The sequence below is a fragment of the Cupressus sempervirens genome, chromosome 3, assembly GCF_028749045.1.
Source record: "Cupressus sempervirens isolate cs-2001-9-10 chromosome 3, ASM2874904v1, whole genome shotgun sequence".
NCBI classification, from domain to species: domain Eukaryota; kingdom Viridiplantae; phylum Streptophyta; class Pinopsida; order Cupressales; family Cupressaceae; genus Cupressus; species Cupressus sempervirens.
Window position 1 is genome coordinate 53151226 of NC_143120.1, and position 24970 is coordinate 53176195.

A 24970-nucleotide genomic window follows, 5' to 3' on the forward strand; every position below is an offset into this window, starting at 1 on the left:
CTGATGTAGGGCAAGTTGTATTTCAATCTTTTGGTTCTCAATAGTCTTTCCCAACTTGTAGACTTCCATTTCCAAGATCTTTCCTCAAACCTACAAAGTTTTACTTTTAAAGAACTCAACTCTGATGCTAATTGTTGAAAATACAATAGGGAGGTAAACTCTAAAGGTGGGGGGGGGGGGGGGGGTGTTTGATGAACTCTAAGTATACCATAGATCCATTTCACAATCTATGCATATAAACTAAAATACCAAATTAAGCATTTACACCCATAGCATAAGAGTAAAACATTAACACATGTATGACACAAGATATTTGGTTACCTAGAAACCCTCCAAAAAGAATGTAAAATTGGGGTGGGGATGCCACCCACAAATCTTCACTACTTCAGTAATAAAGTATATTCAATAAAGGTTACAATATTTTGATCATAAAACATTGTCTATCGTATGAAAGGTCTTCCTTGTTGAAGGCTTCAAAGATTGTTAGGTTTTACCCTATTAAAAGATTTCAACACCCTACTAAAAGTGTGCCTGGTAAAAGGACTTTAACTTACAATGAAGTAAGCACCTTGTTAAAGGATTTACAATAGCTTGTCAAGACTACTCAGTTAAGAGATTTAACCAATTCACTGGTTAAAATGTCTTAGCAATGATTCTTTGGTTAGCACTCTATTTCTTGATGTTAGATCACCTCTTTCCTGACGTGCACTTGATCCTTTTTGGTATGATGTATCTCATTTTTCTTCTAATTCATTTCCTTTGTTCTCCTCTAACTGATTCTACAATGTAACTCAAATTATAACTCCTTAATCACCATGAATACTCTGTTTGCACATGCAAACTTATCTCATTTTTCCTTACACATTCACTAAAAATTTTAGGGTTTGTCATCCTTAAGAAGACTGAGGTGACTTAGGGTAAGGTATGAATCAATGATGGTGATTCACCCATATTTCCATTTAAACCTTCTCTTTTTATAATTGGATGCATGTAAAGAAAAGGGATTCATAAATAAGATTTGTCCTTATCATCAAATATCATACAATAATCCTTAAGTCATCCCAAAAATGGTTTACATACAAGTTTGTGCCATTACACACAACTGTGTCAAAACTATAGAACTCGACACTTGAAGTCACTGATGCTTGGCATCAACTACAACTTTATGTTGTAACTTAGCCTTTGAATGACTCAACATCCACTAATCACTTGACATCTAAATGGCTCAGCACATACCATCTACTCGGCACTTGAGTGACTCAGCACTTACTAGTTACTCATCACATACTAAATATCTATCACTCGACATATACTATTTGACAACTTATGCTCGACATGTATTAGTTGTTCAACATGAACTAAGTAAATGACTAAAGTATATTGTCACTCATAAGTTAAAACCAATCTAAGATTAACACCAGTAAGTGTGGATACCTCATTTTAAACAATCTTATCATCATTGTTCATTGATGTCATTGTTATAATATTTTTTGCTTAAATTGTTTGAATGTTTTACTAAGGACTATTTATTGAGGAGTCTAAATTTTCTATGAGGAGGAATATATAATTTTGTATGGGGGGACATGAGAGGGGATGGTTTCTTGGTCAAGCTATCCCTAGGACATGAATATGCTATATATGTTTCAAGGTTAGGTTTCAACTACTGGTTCAACTCAGGTTGATTGGCTTCATAATTTGGAGGGTTCTCTTGGCTTGCTAAGAGTTGGTCATTAGAGGGAGTTTTCTCTTGGATTCAAGTAATTTTCCCAAGAGAGATATTGTTTACTTTTGAAATGACTAGGGGTCACCATAATCAGGTAGAGGATATGTAGGGAATGGAGGGGAGGGTTTTTATTTGAAGTCTCTATGGGGAGATCTATTCTATGAAATTGGTGATTAACATATGTTGAATAGGAAAGAGAGTTGGATTTGTATGATTTTCTTTGGAAAGGAGATATTTAAGAAAATTTGACTAAGCATCCTTTATTTTCCCAAAAAAACTTATTTATTTTTCTATTGGATTGGGTATTCCATTTTTTGAAAAAAAAAAGGTTGTTGCTATGATTTTGATTTAACTCTTTACCTTTTGGGTTTGGTTTCGATGCCTTAGGCTTAGAATGTTGTAGGTGGCTTGTTGTAATAATTTTCCTTTTTCCTATTGCATAATTTAATGTAAGCAATGTCTTTAGGCTTTAGAGAATGATAGATCAATGTAGGGATGGTTTTAATCTTGGATCCTATGCTTAATTTTGAGGTCAATATAGTTGCTACATATTGTCCTTTTGCCAATTTAGATAGTTCCTTGATCCTGTTTTCATGTAGCTTAGTGAGGATCTCAAGCTTGTTGTACCACTAGAATGTTGTTGAATCTTCTTTTGTATACTCAGAGGCATTGTTCAACTTTGTTCTACTAAAATTTCCTTGTGGCTTTGTTTTGTTTGCATCTATATTTTCCAAGGCACCAAAAGGATTTGAGACCCCTACAACATATTTTGTGCTTGCAAAATTAGATAAAGGATGGTATTTGTTAGTATTCTCTATTGGATCTTCTCATCGTTGTTATTCATATAAATTTCTTGTCTTGCTAGGGCATTGATTTGATATGCAAGTACCCATATTCTGTGACTTATACTACATTTCCAAGGCAATCCTTTTGGAGAAATCCTTGAAAATGTTGATGCTTAGTTGACCAATGTCAACCATTTTAGAAAGAGACTATTGAACTAAAATAAAAGATATAGAAAATAAACTAAAGCTGGAAAACTAAAAATGAATAAAAAACATGCAAGAGTGGACACAAAATTTATATTGGTTCGTCCAGCTAGTTTGGATTAGATCCACTCTTCAAGTAGGGGAGTTTCTCTTATTTAGATAAATCACAAGTTACAATCATCAATAGCATCAACAACGTTTTCTATTCTATATCAATACATTAAATGAAAGATGAAAGGATTGATAGAGGAAGTGTCACAATGATTGGACTGCACAATCAAAGGAGCTACATATTCCCTTGTTAGAACTATTATAATCTCCCACTTGAAGTCCAATCAATGCTACATAGAGATATCCCCTACTTGGATTTCTTATGGCTATGTCATGATAATACTTAGAAAAGCTCTACATAATTTAAACTTCTCTTGAGGTACAACTTGTTGGTGTTTTGAAACATCAGTTTCAAATTATCCCAATGAGAACAAAATACATCTAGGGGTAGCTACTTCCCATCTATAACATACCCTTTCAAACATTGGGACAACTGTAAGGCTAGACCCTTCTTCTACTTTAAGCTCTACAGAACCTAGGTAGGTGTACCTTAGATTCATTTATATGATACAATTGCTAAAACATACACTTGAATCTAACAAAGAAGATAAAACCCTTAATCTTATAATACTTATGAAAAGATCTTAAACATGAAATATATAATAATATGACCTAAGAACTTGATAAGACAAGCAAGGGCAACACTTTTCAATTCCTTCATCATTAAAGGGAAAAGATATTTGATTAATGATGTTGATTTCAATAGAATCATGATATGAACAACATAACACTTTGATTTTGTAGCTGATTAGTGCCTTATCTATTGGGAAATCCCATAAACCCTTAACACACATCCTTGAAAGTAATTGACATATCCCATACATCAAGATTTTTTGATCTATCCATTCAACTTGTGAATTTGACATCTGCATCTTTCTAAATCTCATACTCGACCTATCCTTTCATGAGATCTATAGCTCTATGATGATAAAATAAGATTTTACATGACTCCTTGACTCACAAGAAAACAATATCAATACATACAACTTAGAATAGATTACAACTGGACAATATGCACCTTGTACATATATCATAGAAGATCACAAATAGAATGAAGAAGAGACAAAATTCAGATAGAAGATTAACTTGCTACTACACTTTTATTTATTTCCTTGAAACAAATACATAAAAGATGCATGAAATTGAAACATAAAACTACCTAGAAGATTTGAACTATTTGTATTCTTATTACTCATTGTTCATTAAAAGAGAAATGCTATGGAATGTGGTGGAATCACAACTTTGGATCCAACAATGTGGTCTCATAGAAAAACTAGAACCAACCCACCAAACCCCGAGAAAGAGAAAATAAGAGACTATATAGAAAGGAAGAAATCCTAGATTCGATCATATGTTGCCATTTGTCCACTTAGAAAACCTCGATCTATAGATGTAAAACATCTCTCTACTCTCTCTCTGTAACTACACATCAAATCTTTTCATTGCTACTTGAAAAATGCCTTGAAAATATCTTCATAATGATTGAAAGTTGGAACTAATTTTAATGCTATATTTGAGATCAAAGAAAGGGCAAAAACACCCATTAAATGACTTCTAAAGGAAAGCTAAAGCTTTCAGAATCATTTTCCTTAAATTCTAGCTTCAACAAGGTTTCATATCTGCCTTCCAATTGATTTTGATACTCAATGTTGAATTTTGTTCATTATGCTGAGAATGCTTGAGAAAACAAAATTTTTCTTATAAACTGTACCATTGAATACCTGTGAAAATTATGATCCCATATTTAGAAAGTTCATCTTCTCCTAGTTCTAACAGTATATTGCATTTCATATTTTTGACAAAAATTGCCCCTCTAGTGCTTGTTTGAAAATCAGGCCCCAATTGCAAGTTCAAAACATTTTTAAATGAAAAATTTAAAATCTTCTATAGTCAAAACTATAGAAAAACATGAAATTTATTTAAAATTTCAAAATTCAAGCTTAATGTTGCAATTTTAGGGAAAAAATAATAAAATATCAAATTTTCAATTTCATACTTTTTAGCCCTTTTTGTGGAATCTAAGTCAACCCCTATTTGACTACCATGTGGCATCATATGATTGGCTCAATTCTATACAGTCACAACTACCCTATCTATGCTACTATGGACATCCTTTCATGTGTCACATTTTTGCAAGCTTATAGGTCTTAACTCTAACTCCTCCTTAACCCCGATGACTGGGCAAAACTAAGCATACTACACCTTCAAAACCAATCTCTCTTAACCATGATTAACTCATATGATCAAGAAAAAATGGGCTTTTCGTAGGATTAGGACCTATTTTCTTAACTTGACACTAACCAACATGAAATCACAACACAATTAAGTCCACCAATTTCAAGCCCTCACATGGTTTCCTTCTACCTGCATGGTTAAGCCTACAAACTCATATCTGGTTGCCATTTTTCATGCTAATGTCATCACTCTTGGTCATCTTTCAACTCTGGCTTGCTTGAAAATTGGTTTTTACACTAGCTGTCTTGGTCTTTCGTGGTGGGTCCTCTTACATGAGGCTATGGCTTTCAAAAGTCTTGTGTCTCTAAGACACCATAATATTGTATTGAAAGGTATTTAAACATTAAAAAATTTGTCAATATGAGCAATGTGGGATAATTCATTTCACCATTTTTGCCCCTCCTCATAGTATTTTCTTCCACATAGAGTCTTGTTCATAAGGGAACAAGTCAATAGCTAGTGCTTTCAAAAGGAAATCAAAAGTTCAATTAAATTTTCACCCTTCTATCCACACATTTCACTTGATCCAACTTCTAATGATGGTGAGATATCTACTAATGACATTGAAAAGTATGCATCAAAATCTCAAAGGCAACAGATTGAATTTCATCATGCACCCTCTCGCCACATGCTCTGCTTTTGTCAAAAAAAGTCTTCACACACCAAGTGTGCAAGAAAGCTTGGTAGAAGAAATCACTTTCAACAACTAGACCATGAACTTGAATCAATGCACTTGGCATGCTTTGTACCATTACAATAGTTTCATCACTGGTGAACTATTGTTGCATCACATGTCAATAGGAACAATAACTCAATAACCATGTTATGAGGACCCATGGAGATTGGTAGCCGCTTTGGGAATGCTGGAGAACATGCATAAGGAGGAGCACCATGTAAAAATCAAACTATAATCCCCACGTGGATGCCAAATATCCAATGCTAATTTCAAAATGACTCCTCTAGCTGGTGCATTTGAAAAAGGTAGGAATCCCATAGCCATTACTAGGCCCAAGCTCAAAAGATTGAAATATTCAAAACTAAAAATATAAGATTTAAACCATGAAGTCCTGAATCCTTAATAATTTAACAAGGTTCAAGAAGTTTGCCTCAATTTTATCAAGGGGATCTTTATGAAGTGAAAAAGTACAAAAAGGTATGCTAGGATAGAAATGTCTTCATGATCGCAATGACCAAATCATCTATGCCTCTTTTTGGGGAACAACTTTCTTTTTGCAAATATTAAAGTCATCTTCATAAAACAAATGAACATCTATTTTCTTTAGATATATCAACTACCAAATCAACAACAAGCCAAGGATCTTACTGTTGAATACAATTGTCTAATTGTGTGTTGCCTTTGATGTTACACAAATGTCATATCAGTTGTCAGTTAGTGTTTACCAAGCTCACTTGGTCAACAAGATAATTTTTCCTTGTTTATCAAGTGTTCCTCAAGTTTACTTTGCAAAGACAGTGTCTACAAAGCTCACTCAAGCATCGAAGAAATTCAGTTAGGAAACAATGTTAACCGAGTTCACGTGGTTAGCAAAGGAAAGTTTGATAGAATCAGTGTTCACTGAGTTCACTCAGTTACCAAAGGAATTTTGCAAGTCCATAGTGTTAACCAAGCTTTTGTTACTTAACATAGGAAATTATCTCAGAAACAATGTTTACAAAGTAGGGTTGGCCAATGAAGGATTTTGTTGTTTTTTCATAAGAAGCTTAATTATTTTAAGTATTGTTTCTAGCTGACTATGGTGATGATTATTGATTATTTCATTTTGAATTTGAGCCAACTTGTCAATCTAGATGGTATAAATGAAAGGTCAAGATGAGATTTCTAGTGTGTGTGCAAGTGTGTTGATTGAATTGAGAAGGAAAGAGTGAGAGTGAACTTGAAGGATAAGTAGGTATCCTTGTGGAGCAAAAAAGTATTATTCAATCAAGAAGGATCAAGTATGAAGTAGAGTAGAGATCTATAATCAACAATTTCGTTGCATCAGAATAAGGTCATTTCATTGTTACTCTTTAACCATTGTAGCAATGATCTAAAATATCTTAACAGAGTTGGTTTAATAGCTAGTTGTAAATCCTCTAACAAGGTGATAGTTCTATTGAATTGTTTTAAGTCCTCTTGCAAGGCCACTCTTAATAAGGTGATTAAATCCTCTAACAAGGTCACACCTAATAGTGTGTTTTGTAACCTTTAATTGGGTTGGCTCCTAATAGGGCTCACTTGAGAAGAATGAAAAATAGTAGCTAGTTACATTGGTGGTTTTTCTCATTCTCAGTTTCCACATTAAATGCTGGTGTCTCACGTGTTCATGTTATTTCTCTTGTGCTTGCAAATTAATCATTGTTAATGTTTTAAGATCAACTAAAAGTAAATCGCACTATGCATTTACCAAGTTACAACACTTTCAGTATGTTTACCAAGAAACAACAGTAATCAATTTTCTCGATCTAAATTTTATTGATGACATCTAAGGGATCTAGGATTTATTTTAGTGGTAACTGATTCAGTCCCACTCTTAGTTACTCTTATATTTTCAACAATTGGTATCAAAGCTTTTGGTGCTTGCAGGAAAGGTTTCAAGGACCTAAGCTATAGATCAAGATGTCTTATAAGAGAGAGATTCCAAAGCTAAACAGAGACAACTTCTCAGCATGGTAAGGACTCATGAGACTTCATCTAGCCACCATTAGTGATTCAAGGTTGAAATATATTGATGAAGAAGACACAACCCTTACTAGTACATTATCTATTAGAAATATTGCTAAGAAAAAGAACCATAACATCATGATGATTGATATTGTATCTACTCTTAGCTATGATGAATTTGATGAGATCAAAGACTCCAAAACTACTTTTGATATGTGGAACAAGCTAAATGACATCTATGGTGGTGATGAAAATGTGAAGAGAGCCAAAGCAGAAAGCCTTAGAGGACAGTTTGATCAGATGAGAATAAAAGAAGATGAAAATGTTGCCAAATAAGTGGAAAGAATTAAAGCTAGTGTCAATGCAATTAGAGCTTCTAGAGGAGAAATCAAAGATGAAACCATTGTAAGTAAAGTTCTTAGAACATTGCTTCCTATCTATGCAATAAGAGTATCTGCTATTCAAGAAAAGAGGTGTGAGCCAAATGATAAGATAAGTTTGGATACCTTAGTAGGAAGATTGATAACTTTTAAGCTAGACAACTATGACAATTATGTTCCAGCCTCCAAAAATATTGAATCTACATTTGAGGCCAAATTTTCACTCAAAGAGAAAGGCAAAAAAATAAAGGACATTTAATTAGAAAGTGAAGAGGAATTAGAGAAAATTTTTGATAGTGATCTAAAAATTGTTGAAGCTTTACTTGCAAAGAAATATTCTAGGAGTAGAGAAAAATGCAAAGGTAAAGTTCCCTTAATCTATTTTTCATGTGAAGAAATTGGTCATATTGTTGCCAGGCCCCCAAACAAAGAAAGAAAGGATGAGAAGAAGAGTCACAAGTACAATGGCAAGAAGGATGAGAAGAAGAGTCACAAGTACAATGGCGAGAAGGATTTCAAAAATCAAAAATCATACAAAGACAAAGGCAAGAAGACTTTTTTGATGGCTAAAGATTCTGATAACAGTAAAGATGAAATAGTATACATTGCTATGAAAGATGAATTTGATGAAGAAGAAGATAAGATGGCACTTATCTCTCATGTTAGTATAAATGACACGTGGATCATAGAAAGTGGATGTTCACATCGTATGACTAGAGAGAAAACAAAATTTGAACACTTTGAACACTATGATGGAGGTAGTGTAAGGTTTGGAAACAATGAATCTTGTTGCATAAAAGGGAAAGGCCAAATCTCATTAACCAAAGAACTTGTATGTGACAATACCTATTGGGTTAAAGGACTAAAACATAATCTGATAAGTTTGGCACAACTAATCAACTTTGGATTCAAGGTAGAATTCATACATGGTAAGGCAAGACTACTGGATGACAAAGGGAATTTGATTGGATCAGGCAAACAAACAAGAGGTAACTTATTTTATCTTGATCTTGGTGATTGTTCATGTTTTATTGCTCAAATGGGAGAAAGTTGGTTATGGCACAAAAGAGTATGTCATGTAAACTTTGATAATATTGTCAAGATAAGAAAATTTTAAAAAGTAAGAGGTATTCCTAGTTTGAAGAAACTAGATGTTGATTTATGCAAAAATTGTTAGATTGGCAAAATGGGAAAGACTAGTTTTAAGAGAAAAAACTATTAGTCCAAAGATGTATATGAAATTGTGCATACAGACCTATGTGGACCCATTGCAATAGAAATCTATAGTGGAGAAAAAATTCTTTATTATTTTTGTTGATGAATATTCCAAAATGATGACTATCATGTATCTTAGAGACAAGTTAGAAGCATTTGAGAAATTCAAATGGTATCTAGCAAAAATATAGAAGGAAATAGGAAAAAGATTGAAATGCTTAAGATCAGACAGAGGTGGTGAATTCATCTCCAATGAATTTAATAACTTTTGCATTGAAAGAGGAATTAAAAGATAGGTATCAGCCCTTGGTACTCCTGAGCATAATGGAATAGCTAAAAGAAGAAATAGATCCATCATGGATTGTGTAAGGACTCTAATGATTGAAAAGAATGTTGCTATCAAATATTGGAAGGAAGCCATTAGCACTGTAGCTCATACTTTGAATTGAGTACAGTTGAAGGACTCATATAAAACTCTTTATGAATTATGGTATGGCTACAAACCCAATGTAAGTTACCTGAAAGTATTTGGAAGTAAATTTTACTTCTTGAAAGAGTCTAGAAAAAGAAATTTTGATGTGAAAGGTGACGAAGTTATATTCTTAGGATATTCTTGCAAAAGTAAGGCATATAGATGTTTGAATTTGTGTACTCATGATGGAGGTAGTGTAAGGTTTGGAAACAATGAACCTCGTTGCATAAAAGGGAAAGGCCAAATCTCATTAACCAAAGAACTTGTATGTGACAATGCCTATTGGGTTAAAGGACTAAAACATAATCTAATCAGTGTGGCACAACTAATCAACATTGGATTCAAGGTAGAATTCATGCATAGTAAGGCAAGATTGCTAGATGAAAAAGGGAATCTGATTGGATCAGGAAAACAAACAAGAGGCAACCTATTTTATCTTGATATTGGTGATTGTTCATGTTTTATTTCTCAAATGGGAGAAAGTTGTTTATGGCACAAAATATTATGTCATGTATACTTTGATAATATGGTCAAGATAAGAAAATTTTAAAAAGTAAGAGGTATTCCTAGTTCGAAGAAACTAGATGTTGGTGTAGGCAAAAATTGTTAGATTGGAAAAATGGGAAAGACTAGTTTTAAGAGAAAAAACTATTAGTTGTAAGATGTCTTGGAAATTGTACATACAGACCTACGTGGACCAATTGAAATAGAAAGCTATAGTGGAGAAAAATTCTCTATTCTTTTTGTTGATGACTATTCCAAAATGATGACTGTCATGTATCTTAGAGACAAGTTAGAAGCATTTGAGAAATTCAAATGGTATCTAGCAAGAATATAGAAGGAAACGGGAAAAAGATTGAAATGCTTAAGATCAGATAGAGGTGGTGAATTCATTTCCAATGAATTTAATAACTTTTGCATTGAAAGAGGAATTAAAAGATAGGTATTAGCCCTTGGTACTCCCAAGAAGAATGGAATAGCTAAAAGAATAAATAGATCCATCATGGATTGTGTAAGGACTCTAATGATTGAAAAGAATGTTGCTATCAAATACTGGAAGGAAGCCATTAGCACTATAGCTCATACTTTGAACTGAGTACAGTTGAAGGACTCATATAAAACTCCCTATGAATTGTGGTATGGCTACAAACTCAATGTAAGTTACCTGAAAGTATTTGGAAGTAAATGTTATATCTTGAAAGAGTCTAGAAAAGGCAAGTTTTATGTGAAAGGTGATGAAGTTATATTCTTAGGATATTCTTGCAAAAGTAAAGCATATAGATGTTTAAATTTGTGTACTTATAAAATCATAGAAACTGCACATGTGAGAATTGATGAGTTTGCAAAAAAGATTGAAGAAAAAAGCAAAAAGGAACTAGAAGACTATAGGAGATTTGTTTACTTTGAGCCTAATACATTGCCAGACACATCTATCAATAAGGAGACTTCACCTCCCGAGTCTTCCTTAGTTATTGAGTTGTAAGAAGTTTAAACTGAGTCATAAGGAACCAAGTCACATTTTGAAGCTACTGAGCCAATGCCTACCGAGTTTGAGCAACCTAAGCTAGAAATTGAAATTCAAAATGAAGATAGTGCAATTCATTCAAAAAGCAAAGAACCTATATTAGCTAGGTATGTTAGAAGGCATCATGCACCTAATCAGATTATTGGAGATAAATCATAAGGTACTATGACAAGAAGTGAGCTAAAAGGTACATGTTTACTTGTTGATTCTGAACCTGGAAGTGATAAAGATGGATTGGAAAATGAAAGTTAGATTGAGGCTATAAATGAAGAAATAGAACAAATAGAGAAGAACAAAACTTGGACCCTTGTTCCTAGGCCTAAATATAAAATTATGATTAGAAAAAAATGGGTATTCAGAAATAAGTTGAATGAAGATGGAAAAATATCAATAAACAAAGCAAGACTAGTATGTAAAGGCTATTCTCGAGAAGAAAGAATTTATTATGGTGAGACTTTTGATCTTGCTATAAGATTAGAAAGTGTTAGGACTCTACTTACATATGTTTCTCACAGAGGATTCAAAGTATATCAGATGGATGTTAAATCTACATTTCTCAATGGTATACTTGATGAAGAAATCGACATTGAACAACCAAAAATTTTTGTTGATCCAAACAAAATAGACATGGTCTACAAATTACACAAAACACTATATACTCTGAAACAAGCTCCTAGAGTATGGTATGAAAGGTTGCATAACTACCTTATACAAATTGGTTTTCAGAGAACTAATGATAACAATAGTTTGTATATCAAGGAAGGACCAAATAACAAGATTGTATTGGCAAAAATATTTGTGGATGAGACTCTATTTATAGGAAATGATGATCTATGCAAATAATTTCTAGAACAAATGAACAAAGAATTTGAAATGTCCATATTTTGTGAGATAAAATTCTTTGTTGGATTATAGATTCAACAAAACAAGAATGGTATTTACATTAATCAATATAAGTATATCAAAGAGATACTCAAGAAATTTGGAATGGAAGATTCTAAACTAGTTGGAACCCTCATGTGTATTGGACTAAAATTTACCAAAGATGATTCAAAAGAGGTAGATTAGACCGTATTCAGATCAATGATTGAAAAATTATGGTACGTAGTTCGTACAAGGCCTAATTGTAGAAGTTGAGAAAACCAACTTCAAAAATCCTCAAAAACACTTGCATGAAAATATCTTGCAATGAAGAGAAAACAGAAAATGAAAAAAGAAAAGCTTGGAAATTCTCAAAAAACTAAGAGCAAAAATGTATTCCAAGTTATGAAAATGATAAGTACAAAGGGTCAACCTTAAAGGTGAACAAAACCCTAAAGGGAAAGAAAACTAGGTTTGCGCATTATAATTAATATAAAATATTAATTATATGCACTTAAAAGAAAGCTTAAGTAACTAGAGTAATAAACCACTTAATTAACTAAATCAAGATGATCTAATTAATAAGAGGAAAAAATAAATTACTCTAACAACCCCCCCTTAAGCAAAGATCAAGAGGAAGCTAACCTGGCAAAGCTATGAAAGTAGGAAAATGAGTCTTGACAACAAGGCCTGATCAGGTACCCAATACAAAGAAATCTCTATAAAATGGTGACAAAGGAGAAAACCTAGTGGGAAAAACCCCTCTCCAAAAAGAGATGAAAAAAAAAAAGAAATAAAATGTCTCCAGAGACTCTTTCAAAAATATAAACAACCCCCCATGAGAGAGCAATGAGACATTAAAGGCCCCCCCCCCCCCAGAAGGATGGAGCCCCTATAGAAATGAACAAACCAATGGAACTCCAATGTGGAAGAGACAAGGGCACAAACCAAGGAAACCACTAAATAATAGGAAGGCCTAGCTAATGCTCAAAGGAGTAGACATGAGGATCTTGAAAAGGAATCCCCAATATAGGTGTGCTGACATTGTCATGAAAGAGGAGATGGACATCCTCTATAGAATCCACAAAAAGTGCTCCTGAAGGCTCGATGAGAGGAGCTAGAGGGTTTGGCAGAGCTAAAAAAGAAAAGACTTCAGTGGGATGTGGTGTGGTGATCTTAGGAACAATACAAAGGTTCAAGTATCCTGACTGCACCACATGATGCTCTCACAAAAGAGAAGTATTCTCTAATAATGGAGATGGTGGACCAAAGTGCGAGAAGGTGTAGAGATGGGTGGTATGATCAACTATCCTTGTAGCAATAAGGCCTCCTATTGCACTATCTTGAATGTAGACTAAATCTACAGTGAACTCAATCGTCTTCCCTAATCCACTATGTGAAATTTGATACATCGAGAGAAGGTTTACAGAGAGAGATGGAACATACAATACATCATTGAATGTGTCATCCTAAATGCAAACTAAACCTTTCCCATAGACTATTAGAGTAGTGTTATTCTCCATGAGAATATGAAGAATGGGAGAAGCTTCAATAGAGGAGAAGACCCCTTGAGAAGATGTCATATGGTGAGAAGCACTTGAATCTAGTATCCAAGGGACCTGGGAAGGGGATGCAATGGAAGCCTGTAATGCATGACCCTATCCAAATTCTAGTGTGAAGATGTCAAACAAGTGGAAGAAGACTAAAAGGCAGACCCCTATGAGGTAGAAGAGGATGGCGATGAAATAGAGCTCTGTTGAAGAAGAGCTTGCAAATCTACAATCTATTTCTCATAGCCATCAAATCTCTTCTAAAAATAATGTGCCTCATCATGAGCTCCTTTTCAACAACAGGAACATGAAGGAGTCTTAGTATTCTTTTTCTCCTTCTTCTTAGAAGAAGAGAATGGACTAGTAGAGTGTTGAGAAGAGGAATTAGATATTTACTTCAGCTTCTACTCTGATGTATCCTTGGCAAGTAATGCTTGTGATGGTGAACCTGTAAGTGAATCCATCTGAGTAAGCTTGGACTACTCACGAGTTAACTTGTCATAGAATATCTCAAAAGAAGGTATCTAATGTCTATTACCCAAGGCATCCATAATACAGTAGAAAGTGGAAGAAAAGATCTGATACTATCCTCGCAACTTTGAGAGTATAAAAAAAATACACTCATCATCTATTTTGATTCTACCACATCCCTACAAGACTGTGTGCAGAGATTTGAACTTCATCAAGAAGTCCTCAATGATGGGGAAATTAGTAGGTGTCAAAGAAGTCAACTCTGCATCAAGTTGTAGTGCCTAGAACTCATTCACTATGCCAAACAAAGTTTAAAATTTGGTCCAAATAGCCAATGGAATGGTTAAACCATCCAAGTGAAATAGTAGACTATTTGAGATGTTCAGTGTAATTAGTCCCATGGCTTCATCCATTTTTTTTTGTGCTAAAGAACCTCAAAAGGGTGCTATAGAATAGGTTGGTTTGCATCTAGACATGACCATAAGCCTCTTGACATGAGAAGCCTAGTCATTTATGTTTTCTAGATGTGATAGTTGTACAACATGAGTCAGATCACAGAAGGATCCGACATTGAGAGAAGAAGAAAAAAGTAGAAGGATCTTATTTTAAAGTAAATTACAAAATAGAAAATGCTCCCCCCCCACAAAATATAAATATATCCCCCAAAACCAAAGCAAAAACTATTGAAAAACACAAAAACTGAGAAAAGAACTTGGAATTGAGATGGAGAGAAGAGAAAAATAGAAGCCTCTCCTTCAATGCCAAATTTGGAAGCTCAAATGAACTTGGAATCAATCAAAACTAGGACCATTATCTCTGTCTCTGAGTCAGACTTTTGACACTTCTTTCGAATCACAAAAATATGTCTGTATGCTCAAGTTATGAGCAAAAAGTTGACATCTGCTCCAAAAAAGAGGTTCTCTAGAAAATTATAGACATTGTCTTAAATCTAACACCTGTATCGCCATCACCAGGCTATTGGTGGAAAAAAAAAATTGGTTACTAGTTTGCTAATGTCAGTAGCTAGAAGATGATGTGTAATGTCCCCTTTTTGAACATTTCCTTACTCATTCCATTTTTGATGGATTTTGATAATAATTTGTATATGATATCCCTTAATGATAAAATCCTCTATGTATATATAGTTTTCAATTCTAGGAGTCACGTCTTTTAATTAGTTCATCAATATTATTTATATATTTTTTTCTAAATAATCAATAATAGAATTATCATTATATTTTAATTATATAATTTTATTCAATACAGATTAAATGTGCTTTATAATCGTAGTTTATGTATATTGAATAATAGCTACATTTTATAGGGTATATGTTATCATTAAATATGTTATATAATATTGTATGTTATTATAACATATTCAAATATATGTTGTTATAAATATAATACCATATTGTATTATTGTTTTAATTAATTCTTATATTATTAATATATATTATATTGATTAGTCTATTAATCAATTTATTATTGTTATCATTAGTTATTAATATTATATATATTCAAATGTGAATAAATTATAATCTTCTTTGGTTTCATAATGTAATTATAATATTTATTATTATCTATTTATTATTATTCTTAATTATTATCATTATATAATATGTTATTCAAATATGCATATATCCTTAAATTTGGGGTCATGACAAGTCCACCCCTCTAGAATTTGCTTGTCCTCAAGCAGTAATCATTTTCATATTTGTTTCACCTTATATAACAAAATTGACTAGTAGATCCCATTCAAATTTTTACTTATAAGATTACTTCATTCTATTCTATAAAAAGCCACACATGTAGTATGCATTTGAATGCAAAGTATACACATGAATGTATGAAGACACAAAGAAAATACGAAGCATACACATTGATGCATGAAGACATGAAGTAGACACGATGTAGACACATCATACATAACTTTGATTAGATCCTAAGATGCACAATGACTATACTTCTTCATTAGGCTTATAAACCCTGCAACCACAAAAAAAGCATTAGTACATGCATATATATAAACTACAAAGAAATTTGAATGATATTAAGTTAATCCAAGCCTATTCCATGCTAAGCCCAAGAGCATAACTTTGGCCATCTTGGCCTCGATGGTAGGTGTTAGGCATCCACATGAGGTGGTCTACTTAGTGGATTGCTTGTTCTTGTGAAAATGAGTCATTACTATCTTTCCCTTAACTAGCACTACAATAGGGTGTCTTAATTGTTCTCTTTTGATTGTAGACTTCATAGGAAAGTTGATAGGGTGCCCTTACTATCTTCCCCTTAACTAGTACTACAATAGGTGTTCTCCCCTGATTGCAAACTCCATAGGAAAGTGGTAGGATTCCCTTAATATCTTCCTCTTAACTAGTACTACAATAGGGTATCATAGTAGCTCTTCCCTGATTGTAGACTCCATAGGAAGGATAGATGCCCTTATAGTCTTTCCCTTAACTAGTACTACAATAAGGTGTCTTACTAGACCTTCCTTAATTGCAAACTCCATAGGAAAGTTAAATATGGCCTTTCCCTTAACTGATATTACAATAAGGTATCTTAACAGACCTCCCTTAATTTCAGACCCCATAGGAAAGTTAAATATGCCCTTTCCCTTAACTGATACTATAATAAGGTGTCTTAACAGACCTCCCTTAATTGTAGACCCCATAGGAAAGTTAAATATGCCCTTTCCCTTAACTGATACTACAATAAGGTGTCTTAACAGACCTCCCTTAATTGTATACCCCATAGGAAAGTTAAATATGGCCTTTCCCTGAACGGATACTACAATAAGGTTTCTTAACAGACATCTCTTAATTGCAAACCCCATAGAAAAGTTAAATATGGCCTTTCCCTTAATTGATACTACAATAAAGTGTCTTAACAGACCTCCCTTAATTGCAGACCCCATAGGAAAGTTAAATAGGGCCTTTCCCTTAATTGATACTACAATAAGGTGTCTTAATAGACATTCCTTAATTGCAGACCCCATAGGAAAGTTATATACAATAGAGTTTCTATATAGTCTTTCCCTTAACTAGTACTACGATAAGGCATCTTATAGACCTTCCTTGATTGTAGACTCCATAGGAAAGCTACTTGAAATCTCTAAATCATTTCTCAAATAATCAATTTTACACAATTTTACAATCTGGCCAAATAACATGACAAACAGAGGAGAGAATAAATCTAGCAACTTTAACTTCTTGGATACAAAGAAAATCATGATCAAACTGACGCTTGGTATCATGAACATAATATTTTCTAGGGAGGTCAGTCAAGCCCCACATATTCCATGAAAGAAAATTCATGGTAAACTAGCTTGCATGTCATCCTTGTCCCCTAAAGAGGAGAAAATGCTATGCAAAAAGAGGGGTCATCAATGGCTATGACCCTCTAAAGTTTCTCTACATTCTCAAAAGAATCCTCATGGCCATCTAAGCTACAAGAATTCTGTAACTTTTGTTAGGAAATCATCAACATTACTCGTGATGTAATAGTCCAAAGAGGACATGTATCTAGGATAGGAACCCCCACTATCCCATGGCCTCTAGGGTTTGAAATAGGAGCTAGAGGGAGCAGTGGAATAAATGATTCAATTGGTATCTAGCTTGAGCTAGGTGTACCATGATCTATAGGAAAAGAGCTCACCTTAGCCATAGTTGAACCCTTCCCCTTTTTCAAGAACATAGTCCATTTATATTTCTTGGTAGTTAGAGTAGGCTTGGTTTCCAAAGCTAAGGGATGGTTGTAGTCCAACAAGGGACAATCCCTAATCTTATGCTTAGCTGACTAGCACCTATAGTAGGTATTCAAAAGGTTGAGGTATAGCACCTTCTGAGTAAAGGTGGTACCACCTATTTGAATTTCTACTGAATCTTTGAGGTCCCTAGACAAGTTGATCTCAACACAAACCCTACATTGGAGATGAGTATTGAAAAACTTATCTAAACTTATCTAATTCAAGGCACACAACTTTGCTAACAATTTTCACAATAGCAGGTAAAAAGATCAACAAGGAACAGGAAGCCAAGGAAACTCTACCCAAACGAGCACCTTAAGCTTCTAATCATTAGAAACAACAAAATCTCATGACCAGCATTGAAAAACCAAGAGAGATGACCTAACAATATAAGGACCTCACAATGAAACATGTTCATCTTGGCTTGCATTTCCAAAAGAAAAAAAGAAAAAAGTCTCTGGTAAGGCTTTAAATGTCTTCAAAGTGAATACCCTGAGGTACCCAAAACTTGGAAACCCCTTCTTGTAGTATGCTTCAGGAGTATGACCCACAAAATATCCAATAAGAGTTTTTTTCTCTAACCATGTATATGAATTATCAAATTCCTTGGCATTCAAAATAATATCAAGAGAGGAATTACCTTGTGAAACACCTTGGGAACAAACTTGCATGATGGTATGTGCAGGATCATGGTGTGCCAAAAAGTGGTGATCTAAAAATTTTGTAGTTCTGAAATATCTCAAACCATTTCAAAATCTATTCCAACATTTTTCCCACCCATACTGACAGTAAATGAAAACAATTAATATATTTATAAGTTTGACTATATCTTTTGATACCAAGCCTATAAGGTCAACTTTAAAAAAATCCTAAAAATGTGCTTTTGGCCTATTTTTATGTGATTTTTACTTCAAACATGTAGCTGATGACTTTTTTTTCACCAAAATTTGATGAAATAAAAAAGTTTTCTTAAGAATGTTCTTATCTTTCCATAAATGTAAGGTTTGTCAAATTATGAGTTTAGTATGTAATTATTACTTACTTTCTAATGAAGTTATGTATAAAGTGCTAACTCACACACTACTTGAAAAATAACTATAACTTTCAAATGGTACAATATTTTTTAAATCCAAAAGATGCATCACATTCTATGTTTCTTCTACTATAAGGAAAAAAAATTTAAAAGGAATTTTGCAGAGTTTTGAGTTATTTAAAGTGGTCAAACACGAGAGTTTTTTTATTCCAAAAATACTAAAATCAAAAATTAATTATTTATTATTTATTTAGAATAAAAATACCCAAAAATATGTGTCACATCCAGGCATGAGTCTACTACTTATATCTAGAATATTATTAAAAAATATTATCATTTGATTTTGATTAAGGTGGTCAGACATACATCTAATTCTTATTTTTGTTTTGAAATTTTTGTGATATTGCATTAAAATTCAAAATTTTGACCAATCAATTTTTATTTTTTTGAGATAAGTCCTAGTAGTTTAGAAACTAGATTCAATTTTCTAGATATTGTTTTCTCTCAACTTTTTGATATAAATTTAATAACAAGTAGAAAATTGCATGTCAAGTTGACATAACCCTGATTTTTTGATTTTTTATTGCCACTTAAGAGCATAGTTTGGTTGACCATGATCTTGCATGTACCCATGAGCATTTGGTGGGTGGAGCCATTATCTCTAGTAGCAAAAACAACTCCAACACTAACATCAATTGTTCGGCCAGAGAAAGATGAAACCATTATAAATGAAATCTTATTCCCACAGTAAATGTGGTGTGACAAATAGTGGTAGCTAGTAAGGATTCAGACAGAGGCCGTACAAACCTTAGTAGAGCTCTAGAATTATGACCACAATTTTGAGAAGACTCACATACTAAAAGGAATTTGACATATTTATACAAATTAAGTTCAAATTAGACTTTTAATTGTTAGTATTTTGGTAGTTTCCTATTTTGTATAGTGTTAAGTATTAATCATCCACTCAATATACTAGTTAGTGCTTAAATAGAACAATTGCTATAAGAACTTGTATTTAGATTTGTGAGTTTGTGTTTCAAGACCCTTTGAATAGACCCAAGATATTTTGTCAGAGACAACTTGCCACCTAGTAATATCTACCTATGTTTTAGATTATAATAAATTTTCAGTTTACTATGTGGTATGATTTTAGGTTCAAATTAGCTCTCTAAAGAACCTTGCAATTTTTTTTAGTTTAATTTTAGTAAGTAATTATAACATGGATGGTTGGTTTTTTTTTGTTGTACTAACATTTTGTTTCCTTTCTTTTTTAACCTTTTGATTAGGATTTAATGGTGCTGTATGTGATATGAGATTGTTTTGAAGTGAAGAATCTATAATGGAACAATCATTATTTTGTCACTATTGTCAAACTTGCTACTCGCTAGACAACTGCCTAGTTGATTTGAATACTATCATTTATTTGATTAATGAAGAGGTTTTGATAAAATATGATAACAATAGCACCTAGAGGAAAGGTCAAGTTATGGTATGAAATAGGAGTATAAAGATAAGTTAAGATAGTGATGATATAGTGTATTTTTAATCTACTTAAGGCTCTAAAGATTGGATACACTGATTAAGTGTAGAAGAATAAGTAAGAAGAATTGTGTCTACCAAGCTTGACCAAGTGCACAATAGGTGCCAAGAAAAGTTAGTGGAAGCCAAGTAGAAAATTAGTTTTAGCTAAGCAAAGTAAAGATTTAGTGTATGCTAAGTGAACATAGTTAAAGCTGAGTAAAGTTTAGTTGATGCCAAGCATTAGTAAACGTTAGTGTTCACCAAGTGAACTAGTGTTGATTGAGTGGAAGAATAGTATGGAAGCCGAGTGCTAGTATTCATGTTAAATCATAGATTTGAAAAATTTAAGCCAACTATTTTTTTTTTTTGAATTGTGTGAAGTGTGTGGAACATAACTATGATGAGTTGGTGGCATAGAATGCAAGGTAAAGCATTTTGTGGTGAATTCAAGTAAGATTGAAGAAGAAGTATCTATAGGAACTGTTGCCCTACTTTTCATTCTCTAACCAATTTCCAAAGTGGAATTTTTTTGTTGTAGTAAGGTCCTAGGTGTGTTCAACTCTAATTCCAACTCCACTTAGGTGGAAAGAGTCTTCATCAGATTTTTCATCTTCCCCTTCCCCACATTTCATAAATGGGTGGTTTTCCTTTTGTGTTGTGATTTTTGTGGGTAGTTTATATACCTAATCTAATCGAGATTCATGAAATATGAAAAGATCATTTACAAGAGTTATATTGACTTATGATTCATCATTTTCTCCATGAAAGTAGAAGTTTGCAAAAATTTGGACATCGTCTTCTCCTTGATGGGTTTTCAAACCATGAAGGCAATTTTTCGCAGAAAGTAGCAAATGATGCATACAGGCTGAAATAAGAAGATAACAAGGTACCCTATGACAAATTAATGTTCCTCTTACAGTTATCTACCTCAAGAAAAATTTAAGATTCATCACAATTCTTAGAATCATTACAGGCGAAAACCTAGAAACTAACTTCTCCTCAATGAGTTTTCAACCCATGAAGTCAGTTTCTCGAAAAAGGTAATTATGAAGGAAAAGAAGCAAAGGTGGGTCCCTAATGACTATTGAAACTAATTTTGAATATCTCCAAACTTGAAGGAAATCATGATCAAAAGTTTAAGTTAAAAGGCAAGCCTGAGCGAAGAAATGAAAATTGTCTCCTCCTTGGTGAGTTTTTAACCCATGAGACAATTTTTTGGATTTTAAAGTAAATCAAGTTGGTGAGCGAATTAAACCCATATTTTGTGTTCTAAACTTCTCAAGATGATAATGAAAATAATCTAACCACTATGGAAAAGTTACTAAATAAAAATTTGACTTAGAACTTTTTTTCTTACAGAGTAACCTATTTGTGATATTCCAAACTTAAGGGAAAATGTGAAAGTAAGTGTGAGAGGATATAAAATTATGTTGGGCCAATAGAAAAGTGAAAAGAAATTGAGATATCCATTGAAATCATTCATTTACTATTTCAATGGACCTCTCCTTCAATTCATTTGTGTGGCATGAATCCTAAAGATTAATGGATGGATTGAAACTCCTGTATAAGGAGATACATGAACAATTGAAAAAATTATTGTTCTTGCTCAAATTGTTATTCTGTTAATTTGCATAACCTCAATTTGAAAAGCTAGCATCTATCTATTTAGTATTCTCTACTTTTCTAGATTTTGAAATTCACCAACAAACAAAATGGCAACTAGATTTGCGAGTTTTGATAGATTAAATGGAATCAAGTCTTCTCTACAGAATTTCATGGATACCTCTATTCATTTCTTTGACATGTAAGATTTTCAAAAGAGAGTGAAATTGGAGCCAATCCATCCCATCACTAACAAGCTCAAAGGATGTGGGCTAGTTGAAGTGGCCAATTTTCCAATTACAGTCTAGGCCCCTAAGTTGATTTACAAATACATAAATCATTATAACCTAGACACTAGGTAAATTATATTATTAGATAACATAGTATTGATCTCTATTGATAGGAAAATTATGGTGAATTTCCTTTGAGTTCTAGAGTGAGAACAATTTTTAGATTTAACCGTTTGAGGAACCATTTTTGGATTCTCATTCAAGAAGATGATTTAGAGAAAGGAGATCATGCAATCATGGTTCCAAAAGTCATGAGGTACCAAGAGTAAGGTCTATAAGACTCTTTTTGGGACTAATCTCAAGCCTAACATTGTTGACATCATGGTCCTCTTGCACAGATTGAAAGGTGAGGTAGAAGCTTTGAATTTTGTTGAATAATACTTCTTGGTGCAAGTTATTTGTTCTAATACCCAATACTTTGATTGGGCCTACGAGGTAAGAAAGAATTTGTCCAATGCTCTTCATACTGCAAAGTTCTAAAATACATTCTATATGTCTTCTTTCCTCATCATTATGTTAGCTTCTCTACAATTACGGCTAGGCCTCCTAAGGGTAGAGAATTTTCTTAATGATGTAAAGTATTATGAGTTCTACCCTTGTTTGCAATTATAGAATAGTTATGCAAAGTATATAAGAGTTAATGATGGTTTTACTATGAGAATTTGGAGGGAACTTCAAGGGTTTCTAGAAAGGAGATTTAGCCTGAAAGCTATGGTGACTATCAATTAATTTGGGAGCTTTTTCATCCAATTCTCATCCTTTTCATATTTTCATCTTGCAATGTTTTATGGGTTCCCTTTGAATCTACTAAGGTACCCAAGTGACATGATCGTGTTGTTCAAGATCATGAGGCAGGCAACTCAGGTGAACGTGGTGAGTCGGAGCTTTCAATTGTTAATCCTATTCTGATGTGAAGAACATGCTTAAGGTGTTTGAGATGAAGTACAAGATGGAAATGTATGAGTTCTTGAGACCTATGTTTGACCCTAATGGATATGAAAAGGATGTTCTTGAGATTGGGAGTGTGATTAAAGATATCACCACCATAGAAGACTACTAGGCCAATTGCAAAGATGAGTTTGAGAGCTGTGATTGAGCTTTTGCCAAGCTCACAACAAATCAAGTAAAAATGTATGAAATCAACCTTGATGTTGAAGGAGTTGAGGATGATGGATAAAACATGTATATTAATACCTATCTAACAAAGTTGAGAGGCACACTTGTTAGTTCTAAGCCTTATGAAGATGCATGTGAAGATCTAGAGGTGATGATGGCCTAAATTATCAAGAGAACTAGGAAGTGGATCTAGTGGACCAAAATAAATAAGACTTGAAGAAAAAGTGTGACAACTCAAGCCTCTCCAATAGTTGTAATAGCTCCTTTCTCTCAAGGTGATACATCAGGTGTAATGTTGGCTATTACCCAAGGACTAGCCCAACCATCTGGTCGAGGCAATCAACCCCTTGATAAGAACATCCCCATTGCACAAACTTTCCATGATGGCTTTCTCCCTATGATCAGATCCTCATCAAATGATAAGAAGAAGAAGGCAGAAGAAGCTAAACACAATATAGTCACTCCTTCCCCTTTTCCTCATAGTAGTCCAGTCCCATCAGTGAGCCCTGCACTCCTTTTACCAAGTAGAGCCTCATGTATAAGTGGTAGATTTGGGAGCTGTTGGAAGTAGTGATAGTGAATCCACCAAATCTGATGAGGCAATAAAGAAATCCAAAGAAGAGGAGAAAGGTCAAGGCTTGTCGCAATTGGTTTCACAAACTCTGAAGAATAATTTTTTTTGACTACCAAAGCCACCAATCTAGCCAAAAGAAATATGTTCAACATAGATTCTCTGGGAATGGCCTCCAAAGTAATAAGTATAGATTCATGGTTGGAGGATGCTTTAGAGAGGAAAAGAAAGAGGAAGGATGAAGGTGCCCCCAATAAAGATACTATATCCCTTTCCATCTACTCTAGATCAACATTGAGAAAAGTCAAGAAGCAGAAGACTTTGTCCATCCTTGGACAATACCCTAAAATAGGGCATCTAACCATGGAAGTTTCCAAGCCCATCAAGGAAGGAAGATTGGAGGACATGTCTACTAATGATTTTTCCTTATACTCCATGGATCTTGGAGAGGCCAAACATGACACCAAGGTTAGCTTGTGGAAGTTAACAAATGAAGTGATTGAAGGGAAATTAGAAAGCATCAAGTTTTCAAAGGTTACAATGAAGGTAGAGATACAAGAATTGAATGGTTTCATCAGGATATTGGTCACCCCATTAATGAGCATTTTTTGTATGCCTATGACTAGTGATCCCACTACTACAGATGTTGAAGCCCTCATCTCCTAGTTCTAGGAAGATAAGCATTTCATACAAATTGATAGAGAGTGGAACAAAAAAATCAATATTGAAGGACTCTCCATCATAGAGTAGACTGGCAATGCTATACTAAGGTTAGAATCAAAGAAGCACAACATATCATCAAATAGAACCACCTTGGCTATAGAGAAAATCAAGAGTGATAATTGTGTTTCTTTATTAAAGATGATCATTCACATGAAGAAAAAGGAGGTTGTAG